Below are 27437 nucleotides of genomic sequence, written 5' to 3' on the forward strand. Positions count from 1 at the left end.
TGAGTAACTTCATTTTCCATCCAGTGCTCTTTTCATTACACCAGGCTCATTTTCTTCCTTATGAAATCTGTTTTTCCATCTATAGTGACCAGCACATTAACTAAAACACAGTTGGCTTTCAGTAAACATTTACGGAATGGATTTTACAAAAGAGGAAATTGATGTTCAAAAAGGGGAATTGACTTACCTAAGCTCACGGAACTAGTGACTAGCAGCAACTAAAACTTACAATTTCCTGTCTCTCTGTCCAATGCTCTATCCACTATTTCCTGATGATTTAGTTACTTCAGGATATATCTAATATTTGTTATTAATACATGTGTGTAAAAAGCAAAGATCAGATCTGGAGCTAATGTCCCATAAACTTGAAATGATTCTTAGCAAATCACTTAATTGTTTAACATTTCTGTTGTCCTTGTAATAAATCACTTGTTTGAGTAAGGGCATCTCCAAGTCATCAAAAGTCTATGTGCTTATCAATAAGAGGGAAAACGAGTTTGCATTTGTGACTTTTATAAACATGCACTTTCTAGCAATCACTTAGAGTCATGGAACTTTTTTTTAAAAAAAATATTGATGTCTAGTTGTCAACAAGGTGCTAAAATATTCTTCAAGTTAGCAGATGTTTTAATAATGAGAATGTAAAAATAAATCTCATTGATGATGGTGATAAATACTATTCTAGGCCCTTTCTGTACTGTATATTAAAAATACTATTTAAAATACTACTTACTGGAAATAAATAATTAATAAAAATAGGGAATCAGAAAATCTCAAATAATAAGAGTTAAATGCATTTATTTCTATTTTTTAATATGGGGTTAGATAGGATGAAAAAACTAGTGTTACACTTACGTGAAAAAAAGCAGAAAATAAGATGAGACCATATTTTACATATTAACTTTTGGTTGTCACCAGCATATGACAAAGTCTTGTTGAGCAAGAATCATTGAGGCACAGAAAGAAAAAAAGAAAAATGTTGATCCACAGCTCATCCCCATCCGTTATTGGTTAGCCATTCCCATCCATATTCTCCTCTCATGGTATACAACTGCTCACAGCAGCTAGCAACTGAAAAAATTGAAAAATTTTATCTGTAGCTCATTTCCTGTTTGGCCACTGTTAAGCCCAAGGGTTCTCAAACTAGTGTATACTATAGAATTATCCGGGGACATTTTTTAAAACGTAGTTTTCTGGCCTTCACTGCTCAGAGAATTTGAGTTAATATGTCTGGATCTAGTAATTCACACATCTAATATTATTATTTTAAACTTGCTTTATATTATATGGTGAAAATATACATATGAAGACTGATGTTTGGAGAATATATCTGTTATATAGTCAAGAGACTGGGAGAAATATTGAAAGCTATCTTTACATTGACCAAATACATTAATCATATAGTCACATTCCTTTGGTCTCTGCTAATATATATCACTTGGAGCTCTACTGCAGTTTCCAGCATTTTTTAAAATATAATTTCCTTAATAGCCATCAAAGATTTTAAAAACTATACAAGTATTCAGAAATCATATTTAGATGACTTAAAAGAAGAATTTGTTGAGTCTTCCTGAAGCATTTAGAAACACCTACTTACATGATAAATATTATCCTATTAATTCAATTGATCTCCCTAAGGACTTCTCATGGGCAATGCATTTTCAAAGTATAGTTTAAATAACTATGTACTTGAAAGTAATACAACTAAATTTTTAAAAATATCTATTTTAGTCTTAGGTTTCCTGCCGTTCAATCTGGCCTTATCCTGTATTCCTTGGAATAAGTAAGGCTAGGCTTTTCAAATCTTATCTTCCTAGTCACACCACATTGAAAATTTTAAACAGTGGAGATGACCTGGCTGCAGTATTTTCAATGCATCTCTGTTCCATAGAGACATGTTGTCCAGTCAAACTAGTCTAAGTGAAAAACATAAATTATGCCACTTTTGGGTCTCAACTCACTGGCTGTGAGCATGGAAAAAAGCCATATTATAATTTTTAACCCAAAGTTATGCTATGATCCTTCTCTTTTTTTTTCCTAGGGGAACATATAGAAGAAATATATAACCTTAAAGAAAATAAAACTTTTAGGCTATATTTATATATACCTTCATTGGCCAATTGGTTAACTGATATTATCCTTTTTAGAGCACTAATTGCTCAGTCACATAGCACAAAGTCTAATGGCTCCTTCTTGGGTCCTTCCTCAATTCAGAACAGTCAATCAAAGATATATATTGAGCTTACTATAAGCCAAATGCTGAGGACTTATCCTTCATTTTTAAATTTTTGATATTTAAAGTAGTTTTTTCCAGTCTGTGAAGAAAGTCATTGGTAGCTTGATGGGGATGGCATTGAATCTATAAATTACCTTGGGCAGTATGGCCATTTTCAGGATATTGATTCTTCCTACCCATGAGCATGGAATGTTCTTCCATTTGTTTGTATCCTCTTTTATTGCCTTGAGCAGTGGTTTGTAGTTCTCCTTGAAGAGGTCCTTCACATCCCTTGTAAGTTGGATTCCTAGGTATTTTATTCTCTTTGAAGCAATTGTGAATGGGAGTTCACTCATGATTTGGCTCTCTGTTTGTCTGTTGTTGGTGTATAAGAATGCTTGTGATTTTTGCACATTGATTTTGTATCCTGAGACTTTGCTGAAGTGGCCTATCTGCGTAAGGAGATTTTGGGCTGAGACGATGGGGTTTTCTAGATATATAATCATGTCATCTGCAAACCGGGACAATTTGACTTCCTCTTTTCCTAATTGAATACCCTTTATTTCTTTCTCCTGCCTGATTGCCCTAGCCAGAACTTCCAACACTATGTTGAATACAAGTGGTGAGAGAGGGCATCCCTGTCTTGTGCCATTTTTCAAGGGAATGCTTCCGGTTTTTGCCCATTCAGTATGATAATGGCTGTGGGTTTGTCATAAATAACTCTTATTATTTTGAGATACATCCCATCAATACCTAATTTATTGAGAGTTTTTGGCATGAAGGGCTGTTGAATTTTGTCAAAGGCCTTTTCTGCATCTATTGAGATAATCATGTGGATTTTGTCATTGGTTCTGTTTATATGCTGGATTACATTTATTGATTTGCGTATGTTGAACCAGCCTTGCATCCCAGGGATGAAGCCCACTTGATCATGGTGGATAAGCTTTCTGATGTGCTGCTGGATTCGGTTTGCCAGTATTTTATTGAGGATTTTTGCATCGATGTTCATCAGGGATATTGGTCTAAAATTCTCTTTTTTGGTTGTGTCTCTGCCAGGCTTTGGTATCAGTATGATGCTGGCCTCATAAAATGAGTTAGGGAGGATTCCCTCTTTTTCTATTGATTGGAATAGTTTCAGAAGGAATGGTACCAGCTCCCCCTTGTACCTCTGGTAGAATTAGGATGTGAATCTGTCTGGTCCTGGACATTTTTTGTTGGTAAGCTATTAATTATTGACTCAATTTCAGAGCCTGTTATTGGTCTATTCAGAGATTCAACTTCTTCCTGGTTTAGTCTTGGGACAGTGTATGTGTCGAGGAATTTATCCATTTCTTCTAGATTTTCTAGTTTATTTGCATAGAGGTGTTTGTAGTATTCTCTGATGGTAGTGTGTATTTCTGTGGGATGAGTGGTGATATCCCCTTTATCATTTTTTATTGCATCTATTTGATTCTTCTCTCTTTTCTTCTTTATTAGTCTTGCTAGTGATCTATCAATTTTGTTGATCTTTTAAAAAAACCATCTCCTGGATTCATTGATTTTTTGAAGGATTTTTTGTGTCTCTATTTCCTTCAGTTCTGCTCTGATTTTAGTTATTTCTTGCCTTCTGCTAGCTTTTGAATGTGTTTGCTCTTGCTTCTCTAGTTCTTTTAATTGTGATGCTAGGATGTCAATTTTAGATCTTTCCTGCTTTCTCTTGTGGGCATTTAGTGCTATAAATTTCCCTCTACACACTGCTTTGAATGTGTCCCAGAGATTCTGGTATGTTGTGTCTTTGTTCTCGTTGGTTTCAAAGAACATCTTTATTTCTGCCTTCATTTCGTTATGTACCCAGTAGTCATTCAGGAGCAGGTTGTTCAGTTTCCATGTAGTTGAGCGGTTTTGGGTGAGTTTCTTAATTCTGAGTTCTAATTTGATTGCACTGTGGTCTGAGAGACAGCTTGTTATAATTTCTGTTCTTTCACATTTGCTGAGGAGTGCTTTACTTCCAAGTATGTGGTCAATTTTGGAATAGGTGTGGTGTGGTGCTGAAAAGAATGTATATTCTGTTGATTTGGGGTGGAGAATTCTATAGATGTCTATTAGGTCCGCTTGGTGCAGAGCTGAGTTCAATTCCTGGATATCCTTGCTAACTTTCTGTCTTGTTGATCTGTTTAATGTTGAAAGTGGGGTGTTAAAGTCTCCCATTATTATTGTGTGGGAGTCTGAGTCTCTTTGTAGGTTTCTAAGGACTTGCTTTATGAATCTGGGTGCTCCTGTATTGGGTGCATATATATTTAGGATAGATAGCTCTCCTTGTTGAATTGATCCCTTTACCATTATGTAATGGCCTTCTTTGTCTCTTTTGATCTTTGTTGGTTTAAGTCTGTTTTATCAGAGTCTAGGATTGCAACCCCTGCCTTTTTTTGTTTCCAATTGCTTGGTAGATCTTCCTCCATCCCTTTATTTTGAGCCTATGAGTGTCTTTGCACGTGAGATGGGTTTCCTGAATACAGCACACTGATGGGTCTTGACTCTTTATCCAATTTGCCTTTCTGTGTCTTTTAATTGGAGCATTTAGCCCACTTACATTTAAGGTTCATATTGTTATGTGTGGATTTGATCCTGTCATTATGATGTTAGCTGGTTATTTTGCTCGTTAGTTGATGCAGTTTCTTCCTAGCCTCAATGTTCTTTACAATTTGGCATGTTTTTGCAGTGGCTGGTACCGGTTTTTCCTTTCCATGTTTAGTGCTTCCTTCAGGAGCTCTTTTAGGGCAGGCCTGGTGGTGACAGAATCTCTCAGCATTTGCTTGTCTGTAAAGAATTTTATTTCTCCTTCACTTACGAAGCTTAGTTTGGCTGAATATGAAATTCTGGGTTGAAAATTCTTTTCTTTAAGAATGTTGAGTATTGACCCCCACTTTCTTCTGGCTTGTAGAGTTTCTGCTGAGAGATCAGCTGTTAGTCTGATGGGCTTCCCAAAGCTGGAGACATCACGCTACTTGACTTCAAACTATACTACAAAGCTACAGTAACCAAAAGAGCAAGGTACTGGTACCAAAACAGAGATATAGACAATTGGAACAGAACAGAGGCCTCAGAAATAGTGCCACGTATCTACAACTGTCTGATCTTTGACAAACCTGACAAAAACAAGCAATGGAGAAAGGATTCCCTATTTAATAAATGGTGCTGGGAAAACTGGCTAGCCATATGTAGAAACCTGAAACTGGATCCGTTCTTTACACCTTATACAAAAATTAATTCAAGGTGGGTTAAAGATTTAAATGTTAGACATAAAACCATAAAAACCCTAGAAGAAAACCTAGGCAATACCATTCAGGACATAGTCATGGGCAAGGACTTCATGTCTAAAACACCAAAAGCAATGGCAACAAAAGCCAAAATTGACAAATGGGATCGAATTAAACTAAAGATCTTCTGCACAGCAAAAGAAACTACCATCAGAGTGAACAGGCAACCGACAAAATGGGAGAAAATGTTTGCAATCTACTCATCTGACAAAGGGCTAATATCCAGAATCTACACCCAAACAAATTTACAAGAAAAAAACAAACAACCCCATCAACAAGTGGGCAAAGGATATGAACAGACACTTCTCAAAAGAAGACGTTTATGCAGCCAACAGACACATGAAAAAATGCTCGTCATCACTGGCCATCAGAGAAATGCAAATCAAAACCACAATGAGATACCATCTCACACCATTTAAATGGCAATCATTAAAATGTCAAGAAACAACAGGTGCTGGAGAGGATGTGGAGAAATAGGAACACTTTTACACTGTTGGTGGGACTGGAAACTAGTTCAACCATTGTGGAAGTCAGTGTGGCGATTCCTCAGGGATCTAGAACTAGAAATACCATTTGACCCAGCCATCCCATTACAGGGTATGTACCTAAAGGATTATAAATCATGCTGCTATAAAGACACATGCACATTTATGTTTACTGCGGCACTGTTCACAATAGCAAAGACTTGGAACCAACCCAAATGTCCAACAATGATAGACTGGATTAAGAAAATGTGGCACATATACACCATGGAATACTATGTAGCCATAAAAAATGATGAGTTCGTGTCCTTTGTAAGGACATAGATGAAGCTGGAAACCATCATTCTCAGTAAACTATAACAAGGGCAAAAAACCAAACACTGCATGTTCTCACTCATAGGTGGGAATTGAACAATGAGAACACACGGACACAGGAAGGGGAACATCACACACCAGGGCCTGTTGTGGGGTGGGGTGAGGGGGTAGGGATAGCATTAGGAGATATACCTAATGTTAAATGTCGAGTTAATGGGTGCAGCACACCAACATGACACATGTATATATATGTAACAAACCTGCACGTTGTGCACATGTGCCCTAAAATTTAAAGTATAATAAAAAAAGAAAAAAATTTTGATACTTAAAACATTTTATTATGAAAACTCGAACATACACCATAATAAAGAAAACAGCATAATGATCATGCACCTACACACCATCAAACTTCAAAAGTATCAACATTCTTACACTCTTTTTTTTTTGAACAATATAAAGTCTTGCTATTCACACTGCAGTCAATAAACCAGCAGCAATGGCATCACTTGGGAGCTTGTAAGAAATGCAGAATTTTAGCTCCCGCCCCAGAAGTAATAAATTAAAATGTGCATTTCAAAAAGATCTCTACTTGTGCACATTAAAATTTGAAATGCACTGGTACAAAGTAAATGCCAGAAAGCTTATCTTATAAATGTGTTTCCTACTATGCAGATAACCTGTATTTCATTCTGTGTAGAATTCCATGCAAAATGAGATTTCATTTGTAGAGTTAAAAAAATAAATATTTTGTTTTACAGTATAATGAAGATGGGAGACTATGAAGAAATATCTGTCATATACCATCATGAAGAATTATTTTGGTGGTGTTGGTTCTTTGGAGATGATCTACAATCTTCAGTTTGAATATAATAGTTTAGAGAGCATGAAATGTTATTATATAATGTTTTAAAGATGTGGACTTGGCTTCAAAAATAATAACTTATACAAGAATTGAAGGGAAAACATATCAACAATGTATATTAGATACGAAAATCCCAAGATTGGAGGACAATACTTTCTCTTGTCATTTTTTGTTTGGCCTAGCTAGCAACTGATTATTTTGAAACCAACTGAGTAAGATCATACTTGACTTAGAATCAAACTGAAAATCATCCATTTTTTTCCCAAGATACAGTATTTGCCTTAGGAGGCTGCTCATAACTTTTTATACAAGTGTAAGAAGTTGCCAAGGTGGAATTAAAGTTAATAACATGGCAATGTTAAGTTTTGAAGTTTCAGGCCTTCATTTGATATATGCTTAATCATTTTTAAAAATATATTATTTTTAATAACTGACCAGAATTTTACTTAACTGATGAAATAATTGTGCACACTGAAGACAGGGCTTCTCATCCTGGCTTGTCACTTTCTGCATTGCCATGGGGAAATTTCTTAACTTCACTTATTTCTTCATCATGATTATTGCTACTATATTAGTCAATATTAATTTAATACATAACACCAAAGAGGTTAAAAAATTAAGTTCTTTTTCTATTTTAAAAAATTTTCTCACCCTTCATCAAGCTGCAAATTAAATTAATGGCAATCAATGAGTTTGGGTTTAAGATATATTAGAGTTGACACTTGATTAGGCACCATATCTATTTAACTAGCTATTTTTAGCCATGCCTGTTCATTGCTACAACCCTAGAACATATGTATATGAAGGGGCAACTGCTATTTGCTCTTAATGATCCAATAATCCACGGATCTTATGAGCAAGTATACTTAAGAGGCTTTCACTTCCATCAATGAGCAAAGTAATTTTTGTGTTAATACAAATAGAGTACTATTTCAGGACTCATCAGGGAGCAAATTTACTCAATGAAATATTTACTAAGAACATTATATATCCGCAGTGCTATACTTAACTAGGAAGGCTACAAAGCGGCTATTGGTTACAATCCAATAGCTCCAACAGTTCCATGTTTTCCAAGAGCTTATTATTTATTTGGGGTCAAAGCATAAACACATTTCCAAGATATAAAAAAGGCAAGTATGCAGGTAATGTCATAAGGCAGTAGAATGTATATACCATGAGTATTGGTATTAAATATTTAAAATATCAAAGGAAAGAGAGAGATAAATAATAACCAGGATGGTCATGGATAGTTTCTTGTTGGAAATGGAAGTTCAATTAAGCCCTCAATGATTAGAAGGATTTGGGCAGCAAGTTAAAAAGTAGAGTACCTGAGGAGCATAAATAAAAATGTAGAAGTAAAAAATAACTTGGCATTTTCAAGGGATGATAGGTAGATCACCCTGACTTCCATGGAGAGCTAATGAGGAATGTAGTGGGAGAGCAGGTTGGAAGGTGGATTGGAGCCAGACTATAAAGAGCCATACATAACCAATAATAGAAAACCACAAACCTGGGGATACAATGCCTTAATGGAAAGTATTTTTCAAAGAGCTGTACAAACTTCATCAAAGCATTAAAAAAATCCATTGTATTTGAATAATTTTACAACAAAAATAAGAACACCATTATTTACATTTTTCTACAATGAAAACACAGAAAACATATATATGAAAATGCTAGTAGTGAGGTCAGACTTCTGAGATGATGGAGCAAGAAGCTCAGAGATGATGGAGTAAGGAGCTCAGAGGACCCTGTTATTGTCTGGGTGTTTATGTGTCCCCAAATTCATGGATTGAGATCCTAATCCCCAAGGTAATAATAATAAGAGGTGATGCCTTTAGGATGTGATTAGGTCATGAGGGTGGAGCCCTCATGAATGAGATTAGTGCTTTTATAAAAGAAGCCCCAAAGAGACACCTCACCCTTTCAACCATGCAAGAATATACAGTGAGAAGGCTCCATTTATAAAACAAGAAAATTTCCCTCACCAGACAACAAATTTGCCGGCATCTTGATCTTGCGCTTCCCATCCTCTAGAACTGTAAGAGTTAAATTTCCATAGTTTATACACTACGCAGTCTATGGTATTTTGCTATGGAAGCCCAAACAGATGAAAACAGACACTTTTCCTAGCAAAAGAACAATTTAACTGACCAAATTCTTTTACAAAACACTCAAAATCTCTGAAAATAGTCCTGAGGGCAAACAATAGAGAATCATTCATGAAAGAATATCAAATCTTGGTAACAATATCATGAGTCTTTGGCATTTGAGCCACCACCCACTCCATTATACCTCCTTCTTCAGCTCTGTGTTATGGAAACTCTACCCTGTTTTTATGCAGCCTGTAAGATGGGGACTCCTTTTTTTCTCAGCTCCAGTCTGGTGTTATGGTTTCATTCCAGAAGGAGCAGGCTGTTTGTTTGTCTTATTCCTTTCAGCCATGAATTATAGAAGCTTTATTCTGGGTATGCGGCAGAAACTTGTTTTCCCTACCCCACCAGGCCTCATTAACTAATAGAAGTTCTACCAAGTACAGCAGGTTGAAAATACTGGGCCCTATGAAGCTTACCGCACTATGCTAGTAGTGTAGAGTCTCCATGTTCAGGAAAGCAAGATGAGAAGACTAGGGGATGCCGCCTGTCCCCCAGAACCCACTCATAGAATGCGGGTGTCATTCAGGTCTCCTGCACCCAGCTCTAGTGCAAAGGTGTAGTGGTTCTGTCCAGGGAGAAAGGCAAGAGACAAGCACAATAAGGTAAAAGTGCTCCATAAGTCTGCCTAAAAAAAAATAACTTCATAAGAAACAGAGATTGGAGAACTCCATGTCTAATATTGTCAAAAAATGTGAGATCTTTTTGGAGAACAGTTAAGAGAAGACTGGTACCTTCATAGTACAAGCAAAATAACAAAGTAGCCAGAAGTTTAATAAGAGATAATTAGGAAAGTGCTCTCTTGAGAGTACAGTAAGTTCTAGGAGTTGGGAAATGTGTACATATGTGTTAGGCTGTACTCACTTGGAAGCAATTGGAGCAAGATGAGAGGCAGACTTGGAAGCATTTCTTTTTGGTTTGTTTTGTTTTTGTTTTTGAGACAGAGTCTAGTTCTGTTGCCTAGGCTGGAGTGCAGTGGCATGATCGCGGCTCACTGCAACCTCTGCTTCCCGGGTTCAAGCGATTCTCCTGCCTCAGCCTCCTGAGTAGCTGGGATTACAGGTGTGCACCATCATGCCCGGCTAATTTTTTGTATTTTTAGTAGAGATGGGGTTTCACCATGTTGGTCAGGCTGGTCTCAAACTCCTGACCTTGTGATCCACCCACCTTGGCCTCCCAAAGTGCTGGGATTACAGGCAAGAGACACTGTGCCTGGCAGAAAGCATTTCTTGATACACGCAGACACATCAACAGAGAGCTGGAACTTAACTGGCATAAGAGACTTGAATGCAAACTATGACCAAACACTGACTAGACAGTAAGCTACTCTGACCCAAGGTTGACTTCTAGGAATCCAAATTTAAAAATAATATCACAGTAATCCCCAAAAGCTTAGAAGACTGTGTACACGCTGATGATTGCACTCTCTTAGCTGTGCTCAGAGAAGGAATCTCTAAGCTGCTACTACTTGTATGAATGTGGGGGAAAATACATTAACTTCCTGAACTAACAGCCTCCAAGCCAGACACACATATAATGGTAAACGGTAAATATCTAATAGGCTAAGGGGTCTTTATCACAACTTTTGCCCAGTAAGTGGCTTATGCTGTAACAAGAGTGACCCCTAAGTAGCCAGGCTAAGAAGAATAAAATACAAAAAAAAAAAAAAAAAAAAAAGAGCCAGGCTGTACACTGCAGGAAAAGTAGACTAATGAGGTTAGTTTACACACACACACACACACACACACACACACACACACACAAGCAAACAACAAAAACGACAATCCTTGGAGTGGGAATCAGAATCCAGAGTTTCAAGTTTGTTTTTACAATGTATTATCTAAAATGACTTGTTTTCAATAAAAATAACAGAATATACAAAGCAACAGGAAAGTGTAACCGAATCACAGAAAAAAAAAAAAAGAACAGGTGACAGAAACTAACTTTGAAGGTGTTCAGGTAGTAAACTCAGCAGACAATGAATTCAAATTAGTTATTATAAATATATTTAAAGAACTGAAGTAAATCATGCTTAAATAAGTAAAGAAATGTGGATGATAATGTCTTATCAAATAGAGAATACCAACAGAAAGATATTAATTATCTTTGAAAATAGAAATTTTGGAGTTAAATTTCAATAGCCAAAATAAAAAAAAATTCACTACAGGACTCAATAGTAGATTTGATAAGTCAGAAGAAACAATCAAGAAAATTGAAGGTTGGGCTGTTGTGTAGAGTTGCATTGACTGGCCTGGATGCAGGGCTGTGCACCACCCACCCCAATGCCAGCTGCAGCTTTATCTCAGACTCTGGCTCCCACCTGGCATCTGGCATTCCAGACTAAGTGGACTTACACACGCACTTCTCACAGTCCTTGCTGTCCATAAAGCAGTTTCTGGACTGCGTATATGTGAGTGCTAGTGAAAAGGCATCATTTGTGCTTCTCCAGTAATACTTGCCTATTAAATTAGCAAATATAATAAAAAGAATAAGTCTTCTTTCACATAATCTTCTCAGGACATCATCAATTCAATTGGTACAAAGCTTGTATATACAGAGTTTTCAGGAGCATCTTGATTTTTAAGGACAAAAGCACTACGAGACGCTAAAACGATTCATTACTTTACAGATAACTGTGATATGGATCAGGAACTGACACAATGACATCCTTTCTAAAATGGCCCAGAACGTGATTGAATAGGAAAGCTATGGAGTAGATTCTGTCACCAGAGTGCTCAGTACTTTTTGAATCATTTTTACATGAGTTGCCTTTCAACTAGAATGTTACTCTATCTGCACTCTTTATTGTTTGGTGAAAAAGATGAAGTCTATCTCCTGAAAAATATATTGCAATCATAAATGCAAACGGCAGTGTAGACAAAATTATTAAATATGGCTATGAAAATGCTGCACATCTGTGTGATTTGTATTATATTGATTCTTCCAAATTCAAACATGAAGAAGTAAATGTAAAGCCATGAGGATAACCAATATAAGTGGGTTATATACCATCGTATCTCTTTCACCTGGTGTTTGAATTTTTCAAGAATGCAATGAGAACAACTATGGGCCATCATGTCAATGAAGTGTTTATCTCCCTATTCAAGTTTCTGTCACACTGGGTAATAAAGATTTGACTGTAAAATGAGTGACTGAGGAGGTAGTGTTCCTTTGAGGAAAACTGACAGACTCTTCATCTACATGTGTTCAACTGCACCACATCCTGGTGCTGAGATTTTCTGAGCAGTGCTCTGGCTAGGTTTGGTTACAGATTGCCCATATCATGTCTTTATGCACAGTACTACCAAGGAGATCTAATGCTACATTCCTGGAGGGTTATGAAACAGACACAGCTATCTACATTAAAGCATTGCCAACAGAATCAATAGAAAGACTCCAAGTGTATAATAAAACTGCCTGGAAATATTACTACACTTTGAGGCTGATGACTGATGTGTTCCCAGCAGGGACCCAAAATACATGACAATTTTATACAGTTCTTAGATACACTTGGGATACCTGGACAATTCCAATGTGGTTACATTTGAAAGTGATGATGTCTAAAACTACATTATTCTGAATACTCCTTGTATTTTTTTTTACAATTAACTCTTTGGGTAGAATAAATGAAAATTAAATTCCATTTTTGCCTGTTAAATATCTTAAAGAATGAAACTGTACCTATTTTCACTAATTTTTTTCATAGTTAATTGAACATATTTTTAGACACCCATAGTTTTGATCAACTTTTCTCTTTATGGTAGACTTTAGAAGCATGGGAGTTTTTGAATTTCTACATAAAGCAGTGTAGTTTTTGGATATATAGCCAAGAGACTAAAATCAATATGTTGAAGGCATATCTGCACTCCCATGTTGACTGCAGCATTACTCACAATAGTCAAGATATGAAATCAATCTAGTTGATGAGGGAATACAAAATGTGGTACATATATATACATATATATGTGTGTGTGTGTATATATATATATATATATATATATATATATATACACACACACACAATGGAATTCTATTTTGCCTTAACAATAATAAAGCTGATCATTTAAAACAACGTGGATGAATCTGTAGGACATTATACTAAGCAAAATAAGTCAGGCACAGAAAGACAAATACCACACAGTCTCACTTACATGTGAAATCTAAAAATGTTGAACTCATAGAAGCAAAGAATAGAATGACGGTTATCAGAAGCTTATCTGGGTGGGGTGTGTGGGAGGGAGGGAGTGAGGAGTTGTTGATCAAAGTTTTCAGGAATAGATTTTGAAATATATCACACATCAGGTTGACTATAATCAATAGTAATGCATTGTAAACTTTAAAATAACTAAGAGATGGGTTTTTCGTGTCTCTGTCTCCTTCAGTTCTGCTCTGATCTTAGTTATTTCTTGTCTTCTGCTAGCTTTTGAATTTGTTTGCTGTTGCTTCTCTAGTTCTTTCAATTTTGATGTTAGGGTGTCAATTTTAGATCTTTTCTGCTTTCTCTTGTGGCCATTTAGTGCTATAAATTTCCCTCTACACACTGCTTTAAATGTGTCCCAGAGATTCTAGTACATTGTGTCTTTGTTCTCATTGGCTTCAAAGAACATCTTTATTTCTGCCTTCATTTTGTTATTTACCCAGTAGTCATTCAGGAGCAGATTTTTCAGTTTCCACGTAGTCCTGCATTTTTTAGTGAGTTTCTTAATCCTGAGTTCTAATTTGATTGCACTGTGGTCTGAAAGACTGTTTCTTATGATTTCCATTCTTTTGCATTTGGTGAGGAGTGTTTTACTTCCAATTATGTGGTCAATTTTAGAATAAGTGCACTGAGGTGCTGAGAAGAATGCCTCAGAAATAACACCACACATCTACAACCATCTGATCTTTGACAAACCAGACACAAACAAGCAATTGGGAAAAGATGCCCTCTTTAATAAATTGTGTTGGGAAAACTGGCTAGCCATATGCAGAAAACTGAAACTGGACCCCTTCCTTACACCTTATACGAAAATCAACTCAAGATGGATTAAAGATTTAAACGTTAGACCCCAAACCATAAAAACCCCAGAAGAAAACCTGGGCAATACCGTTTAGGACATAGGCATGGGCAAAGACTTCATGTCTAAACCACAATAAGCAATGGCAACAGAAGCCAAAATTGACAAATGCGATCTAATTAAACTAAAGAGCTTCTGCACAACAAAAGAAACTATCATCAGAGTGAACAGGCAACCTACAGAATGGGAGAAACTGTTTGCAACCTATCCATCTGACAAAGAACTAATATCCAGAATCTACAAACAAACAAATTTACAAGAAAAAAGCAAACAACCCCATCAAAAAGTGGGCAAAGGACATGAGTAGACATTTCTCAAAAGAAGACATTTATGCAGCCAACAAACATGAAAAAATGCTCATCATCGCTGGTCATTAGGGAAATGCAAAGCAAAACCACAATGAGATACAATCTCACGCCAGCTAGAATGGCGATCATTAAAAGTTCAGGAAACAACAGATGCTGGAGAGGATGTGGAGAAATAGGAACGCTTTTACACTGTTGGTGGAAGTGTAAATTAGTTCAACCATTGTGGAAGATAGTGTGGCTATTTCTCAGGGATCTAGAGCTAGAAATACCATTTGACCCAGCAATCCCATTACTGGGTATATACCCAAAGGATTATAAATCATTCTACTATAAAGACACATGCACACGTATGTTTATTGCAGCACTATTCACAATAGCAAAGACTTGGAACCAACCCAAATATCCATCAATGATAGACTGGATAAAAAAAATTTTGCACATATACACCATGGAATACTATGCAGCTATAAGAAAGGATGAGTTCATGTCCTTTGCAGGGACATGGATGAAGCTGGGAGCCATCATTCTCAGCAAACTATCACAAGGACAGAAAACCAAACATTGCATGTTCTCACTCATAAGTGGGAGTTGAACATGGAGAACACATGGACACAGGGAGGGGAACATCACACACCAGGTCCTGTTGGGGGCTGGGGGCTAGGGGAGGGATAACGTTAGAAGAAATATCTAATGTAGGTGATGGTTTGATGGGTGCAGCAAACCACCATGGCACTTGTTTATCTATGTAACAAAACTGCACGTTCTGCACATGTACCCCAGAACTTAAAGTATAATAAAAATAAATAAATAAATAATATACAAAAAACAAAAAATAAAATAACTAAGAGAGTGAATTTCAAATGTCTCATAACAAAAAATAAGTGAATCGATGGATATGTTACCTAGCTTGGTTCAACCATTCCACATTGTATGTATATATAAAAACATCTTATTGTACTTCATAAACTTATACAGTTATATCTAAATTAAAAATAGTATTAATTTTAAGGACAACTAACAGAGTAGGAAAATATACTTGCAAATTATATACATTCACGTGTTACTTAACAACGTTCTGAGAAGTACATTATTAGGCAATTTTGTCATGTAGAATGTATTATACTTACACAAACCTAGATAGTATAACCTACTACATTCCTAGGCTGTATGATATAGCCTATTGCTCCTAGGCTACAAACCAGTACAGCCTGTTATTGTGTTGAATACTATAGGCAATTGTAATAACACAATGATATTTGTGTATCTAAATATATCTAAACATAGAAAAGGTGCAGTAAAAATGCAATATAAAAGATTTAAAAAATGGTACACCTTCACAGGGTATTTACTATGAATGGAGCTTGCACAACTAGAAGTTGCTCTGAGTGAGTCAGTGAATGGCAAGTGCATTTGAAGGGCTAAAATGTTATTGTTTACTATTGTAGACTTTATACATAGAGTACATGTAGGCTATACTAAATTTATAAAACTATTATTTCTTCAAAAATAAATTAACTTCATTTAATGTAACATTTTATTTTCTATACTTTTCTAAATTTTTTAAACTTTTTGACTTTTTATGTGCAAACTTTTCAGCTGTGAAAACAAATTTTTCAGCTCTTTTATAATCTTATGTGACCACCATCATACATGCAGTCCACCATTCAACAAAACATTATTAAGTGACGTATGACTGTTTCTCATAAGGGAGTTTTATTCAGACTATATAAAGAACTCTTGAAATTCACAAATAAAAAGACAAATAACCCATTAAAATGTAAAAATGATTTAAACAGACATATGGCTAAAGAAGATATACAAATGGTAAATAAAGGCATGAAAAGTTGCTAAACATTATTAGCCATCAGGGAAATAAAAATCATAACTATGATGTGATATTACTCCATACCCACTAATCACTAATAAGGATACAAACAAATAAACAGATGATAACAAGTGTTGGGGAGAATGTAGCTTTGAAAAAGAGCCTGACAATTCCTCAATAGGTTAAACACAAAGTAATCATTTTAACACCATTTCTACTTCTCGCCATTTACCTAAGAGAAATTAAAACATAAGTCACGTAAAACTTTACACCTTAATATACATAGCAGCATTATTCATAATAGATAAAAGAGGAGCAATACAAATGTCTATCCACTGATGAATGGATAAAAATACGGTATTTATGTATAATGGAATATTATATAACAATAAAAATAATGAAGCATTGACAATATAAAAATATGTATGAATCTTTAAAACATTATGGTAAATGAAAGAAGTCATTCACAAAATACCTCATAATATGTGACTCCATTTATATGACATATCCTGAAATGGAGTATCCATAGAGACAGAAAGTAGATTGTTAATTGTTTAACTTTGAGGGAGGTTAGTGGAGAATGACTGCTATTGGATATGAGGTTTCATTTTAGAGACAATGTTCAAAAAGTATATAATGGTGATGGTTGCACAACTATCCACATACTAAAAGCCATTGAATCCAACTCTTTAAACGAGTGAATTGTATGGCATGTAAATTATATTTGAATACAGTAATAAAAATATTAGTAATAAATTTCCATGTCACAAAATTTACAAACAAAATCTATTTTCATAATATTTTATAATTATTGAATATTTGTGTAATAAAAATCATTTCTATCCACATCAGCATTCACATGCATTGTTTTTATATCATTGTAGGTAGCCTCTCTTATTTTGAGCACAATTATTTTATTATGTCTTTATATCCAGTTCTCACATTGGTATAGCTCCTAAATATGTCATTCTTTAGCTAATAACCCAAAATTACTTTATATTAACGTGTCATTATTGGTTTGACCTTCATTTATTGTCAGTCCTTTTTATTGTTCTGTTTTCTAATTTTCTCTCTCTCTATATATTTATATAAATGATTACAAAAATATTCCCAAATAAAATATTGTTTCCCACTGATACTTTTCCTTCGGATATTTGTGCCCCACAGTTGACTATACATCATCACTGTTTTTAAACATTATCGTTTTTGGTGAATAAGCCAGATTGACACCCCCCACATGTCAGATGTATGAATTAAAACTAGTGAGGATAAAGTATGTCAAATGGAGTCGGAATAGAAATATAAAGAGATAAACACTGAAATTCCTTTTCATTAATAATTCATTTTGTTATAGCATAGGAAAATCTTAATTCTTTTCTTCAATGTTAATTATAAAGCATTTATTATAGTAGAATCATTTCATATTCATAATGCAGTAATAATTCAATGGGAATTCTTAGTAATTTAAATGGAGACAAGTGTTCACTTATTATGAAGTATTACTGCTGACTAGAAAACACTTTAATGTAAGTGGTCACTCCATTAATGTGTTTAACATTCTCAGTATATCATTATTAATCATGACATGACACTGGAATTAATACATGCTTTTTTCATGGACTTATAGAATTAATGAAATGCTTTTTCATAGACTGATGGAATCAGAGAACATTACCATTAGTGGAGGCCTTAGGGGTTATCTAGTTAAACTCCCTACATGATTGTTCTATGAATTTCTAAAATACGTTGACAAGTAGCCTTCAAGCCTACTCTTAAAAAACTCTATTGAAGGGGGCTTGCATTCTTTCATTAGGTGACCAATTGTAATATCAGACAGCTATAATTGCAGCACGCTTTTATTCTTTTTATTGAATGAAAATCAGTCTTTCTGAGATGTCTGACCACAGGCTTTCATTCTGTCCTTTGGAGCCACACACAACAAGCTGGCCAATTCTATCTATGATAGCCCCTCAAGTAACTAATGAGCATTGTCATACATTCCTTCACTCCCCATGCCTGCCATGTATTTCTGTACCTAAATACTCTAATTTCATTCTGTTGTTTCTAACAGAATGATTTTTATTCTGTCCCTGGTTTAGTCATTCTTCTTTGAGTATGCTCTAATTTGCACATGGCTCTCTTAAAAACGTGGCACTCATAATTAACGTAGTACTACAGATGTGGCTTATCACTTTTCTTTTTTTGTGTACTCTATCTCTATCCATGCAGCCTAAAATGGCATTACCTTTTTAGTAAGCCTAAGGGACAACTAGCTTATATTTATTAATAGTTTATAGTCAGTCCCTTTAAATATCATGTTTTTGTATTATTTTTTATTTATCCATTTGCTTCTGAGTTTGTATGGTGCAAATGGCTTTTGAACTTAAGGATAAGGTGTTACATTTATCCGTGCTAAATTTCAATGTACTAGGTTCAACTCATTGCTAACACATTTTTTTTTTGCATCTTGTTTCTGTCATATAATATATCAACTACCATGACTACAGGCATCTGACATCCGAGCAGTAAATTTACTTTGACGTAGTTTGACTTGGGTCATATTGTGCATTATAATTTTTACAGTGCTATTGTACACTCTTGTTAATTTGGCTTGTTCCTTATTTGAAAAATAAAATGAGAATGGTAATACTGTACTATATTGCCAAATGTGTAACATTTGTCCCTGTAGTGTTTGAGGGATGTTTAGGAAAGTGGAAATTTTTTACTTCTCCTTCTTTGCCAAAATATAAGTTCTTGTCCCAAATTTGTTCAGTACTTTTCTATATCACTGCCTCCACTTGTGACCTAGTCTCTATCTAGAATTTCTTCTCTAGTGGTTGTACTAATTTACTCGATAAACCCATATTCATACTATAAGGGCAAAATCAACTTTTATAAGTTTTAGAATGCCTCTTTTGGAACCCTCAATTAGAATTAATATCTTCTTTCCCTTAGTCACTTACAGTAATATCCTTTGTACATTTTATGTCATTGAAACTGACTGCAATTCATTATAGATTCTTAGACATGTGTGTCCATTTCCATTAGATTGTAATTTCTTTAAAACTGGAGGCTTAATATTCCCCATAGCCCTTTCCAGTTTTTTAATTTGTTTTATTTTTTGTTTTACATTTTTACTTTTTGTGGGTACATAGTAGGTGTACATATAGATGGGGTACATGAGATGGCTTGATACAGGCATGCAATGTGTAATAAGCACATCATGCAGAATGGGATATTTATCCCCTCAAGCATTTATTACTGGAGTTACAAACAATTCAGTTACACACTTTAAGTTATTTTAAAATGTATGATGAAATTATTATTGACTATAGTCACCTTATCATGCTATCAAATGGCAGGTCTTATTCATTCTTTCTAACGATTTTTTGGTACACATTAACCGTCCCCACCTCTCCCCCAGCACCCTACTAGTAACCGTCCTCTGGTAACTATCCTTCCATTCTCTATATCTGCGTATTTAATTGTTTTGATTTTTAAATACCAGAAATGTCAGAACATGCAATGTTTGTCTTACTGTGCTTGGCTTATTTCACTTAATAATCTTCAGTTCGATCCATCTGGTGGCAAATGACAAGGTCTCATTCTTCTTTTAGGGCTGAATGGCACTCTGTTTTGTATATGTACCACATTTTCTTTATTCAGTCATATGTTGATGGACACCTGCATTTCTTCCAAGACTTAGCTATCGTAAACAGTGCTGCAACAAACATAGGGGTGCATATATCTCTTCGATACACTGATTTCCTTTCTTTTGGGTATATACCCAGCAGTAGCATTGGTGGGTCATACAATAGCTCAATTTTTAGTTTTCTGATGAACCTCCAAACTGTTCTCCATAGTGGTTGTACTAATTTACATTCCCACCAACAGTGTACAAGGGTTCTCTTTTCTCCACATCCTTGCCAGCATTTGTTATTGCCTGTCTTTTGAATATAAACCATTTGTTAAAATGAGGTGACATGATATCACATTATAGTTTTGATTTGCATTCCTCTGATGATCAATGATTTGGAGCACTTTTTCATATTCCTATTTGCCATTTGTCTGTTTCTTTTGAGAAAGTCTATTCTGATCTTTTGCCCATTTTTTGATCAGATTATTAAATTTTTCCTATAGAGTTGTTTGAGCTCCTTATATATTCTGGTTATTAATCCCTTGTCAGATGGGTAGTTTGCAAATATTTTCTCCCATTCTGTGAGTTGTCTTTTCATTTTGTTGATTGTATCTTTTGCTGTGCAGAAGCTTTTTAACTTGATGTGATTCCATTTGTCCATTTTTGCTTTGACTGCCTGTGCATGTAATGTATTAAGGTAGAAATTTTTGCCCCAACCAATGTCCTGCAGATTTTCCTCAGTCTTCTTGTAGTAGTTTTGTAGTTTTAGGTCTTACATTTAAGTCTTTAATCCATTTTGATTTTGTTTTTGTATATGATGAGAGATGGGGGCTAGATTCATTCTTCTGCATATCGATATTCAATTTTCTTAGCATCTTTTATTGAAGATACTTTATTTTTCCAGTTTATGTTCTTGGCATCTGTGTTTAAAATGAGTATACTGTGGGTGTGTGGATTTATTTCTGCATTCTCTATTCTGCTTCATTGGTCTATGTGTCTGTTTTTTGTGCCAGTACCATGCTGTTTTGTTTACTATCGTTCTGTAGTATAATTTGAAGACAGGTAATGTGATTCCTCTACTATTGTTCTTTGGGCTTAGAAAAGCCTTGGCTATTCTGGAACTTCTGTTGTTCCATATTAACTTTAGGATAGGTTTTTTTCTATTTCTGTGAAGAATGTCATTTGTATTTTGATAGGGATTACATTGAATCTGTAGATTACTTTGGGTAGGATGGACATGTTAACAATATTGAGTCTTCCAATCGGTGAAAAATAAAATATTTTTTTCTGCTGTCTTCAGTTTTTTTTAATCAGTGTTTTATAGTTTTTATTATAGAGATATTTTACTTCTTTGGTTAAATTCCTAGGTATTTTGTTTCGTTTCTGTCTATTTTCAATGAGATTACTTTTTTATTTCATTTTCACATTGTTCACTGTCAGCATATAGAAGTGCTACTGATTTTGTATCCTGTAAATTTACTGAATTCGTTTATCAGTTCTAATAGTTTTCTTGTGGAGTTTTTAATGAGTTTCCAAATATAAGATTATATCATCTGCACACAAGGATTAGTTGATTTCCTTTCCAGTTTGGATGTCTTTTATTTATTTCTCTTGTCTGATTGCTCTAGCTAAGACATCCAGTGTTATATTGAATAACAGTGGTGCCAGTGGACATCTGAGTCATGTTCCAGATCTTAGAGAAAAGGCTTTCAGTTTTTTCCCTATTCAGTATGATACTAGCTGTGGGTCGTTCATATATGGCTTTTAATATGTTAATGTATATTCCTTCTATCTCAAGTTTTTTGAGTATTTCTATCATAAAGGGATGTGGATTTTATCAAATGCTTTTTCAGCATCAATTGAAATGATTATATGGACTTTATCCTTCATTCTGTTGATATTGATTTACTGCATTGATTGATTTGCATATGTTGAATCATCCTTGTATTCCAGAAATAAATCCTAATTAATCGTGATGAATGATCTTTCTAATGTATTGTTAATTTGGTTTGCTAGTATTTTGTTGAATATTTTTTAATCAATACTCATCAGAAACATTGGCTTGTAGTTTTCTTTTTTTTACTGTGTCTTTATATTTGGTATTAGAATACTACTACTCTCATAGAATGAATTTGCAAGTATTCCCTCCACCTCTAGCTTCTGGAATAGTTTGAGTAGGGTTGGTATTAGTTTTACCTTAAATGTTTGGTAGAGTTCAGCAGTGAAGCCATCAATTTCCTGGCTTTTCTTTACTGGGAAAATTTTTACTATAGCCTCAAACTCGTTACTTCTTAATTTATCTCTTCAGGTTTTTTGTATTTCTTTCTTGTTCAATCTAGGTAGGTTGTATGTATGTAGAAATTTGTCCACTTTTTTTCTAGGTTCTCCAATTTACCAGCATATAGTTGCTCATAGTAGACAGTATTGATCCTTTACATTTCTTTTATATTATTATTGCAACAGGATTTGGGGGAACAGGTGATGTTTGGTTACATGAATAAGTTCTTTAGTGGTGATTTCTGAAATTTTGGTGCACCAATCACCCAGGCAGTGTACACTGTACCCAATGTGTAGTCTTTTATCTATCTCTCCTCTCCCACCCTTTCCCCCAAGTCCTCAAAGTCCATTGTATTAATCATACGCCTTTGCATCCTCATAGCTTAGCTCCCACTTATGAGTGAGAGCATACAATGTTTGGCTTTCCATTCCTGAATTACTTCACTTAGAATAATGGTCTCCGATTCCATTCAGTTTGCTGCAAATGCCATTATTTTGTTCCTTTTTATGACTGACTAGTACTTCATGATGCATGTGTGTGTGTGTGTGTGTGTGTGTGTGTGTCACATTTTCTTTATCCACTAATTGATTGATGGGCATTTGGGCTGATCACACGCTCTTGCAATTGCAACTACTGCTATAAACATGTGTGAGCAAGTATCTTCTTTATATGTGACCTCTTTTCCTCTGGATAGATACCCAGAGTGGGACTGCTGGAAAAAATAATAGCTCTATTTTTAGTTCTTTAAGGAATCTCCACTATTTTCCATAGTGGTTTTCCTAGTTTACATTCCCATCAGCAGTGTAAAAGTGTTCCTTTTTTACCACGTCACTACCAACATCTATTATTTTTAGATTTTTTTTTTTATTATGGCCATTCTTGAAGGAGTAAGGTGGCATTGCATTTTGGTTTTGACTTGTATTTATCTGATAATTAGTGATGTTGAACATTATTTTCATATTTTTTGGCCATTTGTATATCTTCCTTTGAGAATTGTCTATTCATGTCCTTAGCCCACTGTTGATGGAATTGTTTGCTTTGTTCTTGCTGATATGTTTGAGTTCCCTGTAGATTCTGAATATTAGTCTTTTCTCAGATGTATAGATTGTGAATATTTTTTTCCCACTCTGTGGGTTGTCTGCTAATATATATATATATATTTTTTTTTTGCTATGCAGAAGCTTTTTTAGTGTAATTAACTCACATCTATTTATCTTTGTTTTTGTTCTATTTGCTTTTGGGTTCTTGCTCATGAAGTCTTTGCCTAAGCCAATGTCCAGAGGGGTTCTTCCTATGTTATCTTCTAGAATTTTTATGATTTCAGGTCTTAGATTTCAGTCTTTGATCCATTTTGAGGTGATTTTTGTATAAGGTGAGAGATGAGGATCCAGTTTTATTCTACATGTGGCTTTCAAATATCTCAGCACCATTTGTTGAATAGGGCGTTTTATCACCACTTTATATTTTTATGTGCTTTGTCGAAGATCAGTTAACTGTAACTGATATTTCGCTTTATTTTTGGGTTTTCTATTCTTATCCATTGTTTTGTATGCCTGTTTCTATACCAGCACCATGCTGTGTTGGTGACTGTGCCCTTACAGTATAGTTTGAAATGGAATAATGTGATGCCTCCAGATTTGTTCAATTTGCTAAGTTTTGCTTTGGCTATGTGGGCTCTTTTTTGGTTACATATGAATTTTAGAATTGCTTTTTCTAGTTCTGTGAATAATAATGATGGTGTTTTGATGAGAATTGCATTGAATTTCTGTACTGTTTTTGGCAGCATTGTCACTTTTACAATATTGATTCTACTCATCCATGAGCATGGGATGTGTTTTCATTTGTTTGTGTCTTCTGTGATTCTTTTCACCAGTGTTTTGTATTTTTCCTTGTAGAGGTCTTCTACCTCCTTGGTTAAGTATATTCCTAAGTATTTTATATATTTTTTAGCTATTGCAAAGGGGTTTGAGTTCATGGTTTGATTCTCAGCTTGGTCGCTGTTGGTGTATAGCAGGGATACTGATTTGTGTACATTGATTTTGTATCCTGAAACTTATTTATTTACCACTTCTAGGAGCTTTTTGGACGCGTCTTTAAGGTTTAAATCATAAAGGAATGCTGGATTTTGTCAAATGCTTTTTCTGAATCTATTGTGAGGATCATATAGTTTTTGTTTTTAAATCTGTTTATATGGTATATCACATTTACTGACTTGCATATGTTAAACCTTCCCTATATCTCTTGTATGAAACCCACTTGATCAAGGTGGATTATCTTTTTCATATGCTATTGGATTCAGTTGAGTAGTATTTTGTTGAGGATTTTTGCATTTACGTTCATCCTGGATATTGGTCTGCAGTTTTCTTTTTTTGTTATGTCATTTCCTGGTTTTGGTATTAGGGTGATACTGGCTTCATAGAATTATTTAGGGGTGCTTCCCTTTTCTATTGTGGAATGGTGTCAATAAGATTGATAAAAATTCTGTGAATGTCTGATATAATTCAGCTGTGAATCCATCTGGTCTTGGATCTCTTTTTCGTTATTGGTATCTTTTTAATTACCATTTCAATCTTCCTGCTTGTTATTGGTCTATTCAGAGTTTCTATTTCTCCTGGTTTAATCTAAGAGGGTTTTATATTTCCAAGAATTTATTAATCTCCTCTAGGTTTCCTAGTTTATGCACATAAACATATTCATAGTAGCCTTGAATGGTCTTTTGTATTTCTGTGGGATCAGTTATAATATATCCCCTTTCATCTCTAACTGAGTTTATTTGGGTCTTCTCTCTTTTTTTCTTGGTTAATCTCACTAATGGTCTATAAATTTTGTTTATCTTTCCAAAGAAGCAGCTTTTTTCCTTCACTTATCTTTTATATATTTTTTTGTTTGTCTCAATTTCATTTAGTTCTGCTCTGATCTTGGTTATTTGTTTTCTTCTGCTGGTTTTGGGTTTGGTTTGTTATTGTTTCTATAGCTCCTTTAGATGTGAGCATATGTTGTCTATTCGTGCTGTTATAGACTTTTTATGTAGGCATTTAACGCTATGAACTGTCTTCTTAGCACTTACTTTTCTGTATTCCAGAGGTTTTCATAACTTGTGTCTCTTGTATTATTCAGTTTAAAGAATACTTTATTTCCAATTTGATTTTGTTGTTTACCCAACAATCATTCTGGAGGTTATTTAATTTTCATGTATTTGCATGGTTTTGAGGGTTTGACTGTTGAAGTTGATTTCCAATTTTATTCCACTGTGGTCTGAGAGAGTACTTGTTATAATTTCGATTTTCTTAAATTTGTTGAGACTTGTTTTGTGGCCTATCATATAGTCTATCTTAGATAATTTTCCATGCACTGATGAATGGAATGTATATTCTGCAGTTGTTGGGTAGAATGTTCTATAAATATCTGTTAAGTCCATTTGTTCTAGGTTATAGTTTGTCTATTGTCTCTTTGTTAACTTTCTCTCTTGATGACCTGTCTAGTGCTGTCATGGGAGTATTGAAGTCCCCCACTATTATTGTGTTGCTTTCTATCTCATTTCTTAGGTCTAGAAGTAATTGTTTTATGAATTTAGGAGCTCCAGTTTTAGGTGAATATGTATTTAGGATTGTGATATTCTCCTGTTGGACTAGTCATTTATCATTATATCATGTCCCTCTTTGTGTTTTTTAACTGCTGCTGCTTTAAAGTTTATTTTTTCTGGTATAAGAATAGCTATTCCTGCTCACTTTCAGTGTCCATTTGCATGAAATATGTTTCTCCACCACTTTATTTTAAATTTTTGTGACTCCTTATGTGTCAGGTGAGTATATTGAGGACAGCAGATACTTGGGTGGTGAATTCTTATCTGTTTGTCATTCTGTATCTTTTCAGTGGAGCATTTCAGTGATTTACATTCAATGTTAGTGTTGAGAAGTGAGGTTCTTTTCTATTCATTTTTCTATGTGTTGCCTAAGTACTTTGTTTTATTTTTCATTGTGTTATTGTTTTCCAGGTCCTGGGAGATTAATGCTTTAAGGAGATTATATTTTGGTGATTTTCAAGGATTTTTTTCAAGATTTAGAGCTCCTTTCAGCAGTTCTTGTAGTTCTGGCTTGATAGTGGTGAATTATTTCAGCATTTGTCTAAAAAATGCTGTATCTTTTCTTCATTTATGAAACTCAGTTTCATTAGATACAAAATTCTTGGCTGATAATTGTTTTGTTTAAGAAAGCTAAAGATAAAACCTCAATCCCTTCTAGCTGGTAGGGTTTCTGCTGACAAGGCTGCTGTTAATCTGAGAGGTTTTTCTTTATAGGTTACCTGATGTTTTTGACTTACAGCTCTTAAGATTATTTCCATCATCTTTACTTTAGATAAGATGATGACTATGTGCCTAGGTGATAATGTTATTGCGATGAATTTTCTGGGTTTTCTTTGAGCTTCATGTATTTGGATGTCTCAACCTCTAGCAAGGCTGGAGAAGTTTTTCATGATTATTCCCTCAAATACATTTTCCAAAATTTTAGATTCCCCTTCTTCCTCAGGAACATCAATTATTGTTAGGTTTGGTAATTTAACATAATCCCAAATTTCTTGGAGGCTTTGTTTATTTAAAAAAATTCTTTTTCATTGTTTTTTGTTGGATTGCTGGATGGTTAATATTGAGTGTCAACTAGAATGGATTGAAGAATGCAAAGTATTGTTCCTGGGTGTGTCTTTGAGGGCACTGCCAAAGGAGATTAACATTTGAGTCTAGGGACTGGGAAAGGCAGATCCACCCTCAATCTGGGTGGGCACAATCTAATCAGCTGCCAGTGTGGCCAGAATAAAAGCAGGCAGAGGAGTGTGAAAAAACTAGACTGGCTTAGCCTCTGAGCCTACATCTTTGTCCCGTGCTGGATACTTCCTGCCTTCAAACATTGGACACCAAGTTCTTTAGCTTTGAGACTTGTACTGACTTCCTTGCTCCTCAGCTTATGGACAGCCTATTGTGGAACCTCACCTTGTGATCATGTGAGTTAATACTT

This window comes from Pan troglodytes, chromosome X (assembly GCF_028858775.2).
Source record: "Pan troglodytes isolate AG18354 chromosome X, NHGRI_mPanTro3-v2.0_pri, whole genome shotgun sequence".
In the NCBI taxonomy this organism is placed as follows: domain Eukaryota; kingdom Metazoa; phylum Chordata; class Mammalia; order Primates; family Hominidae; genus Pan; species Pan troglodytes.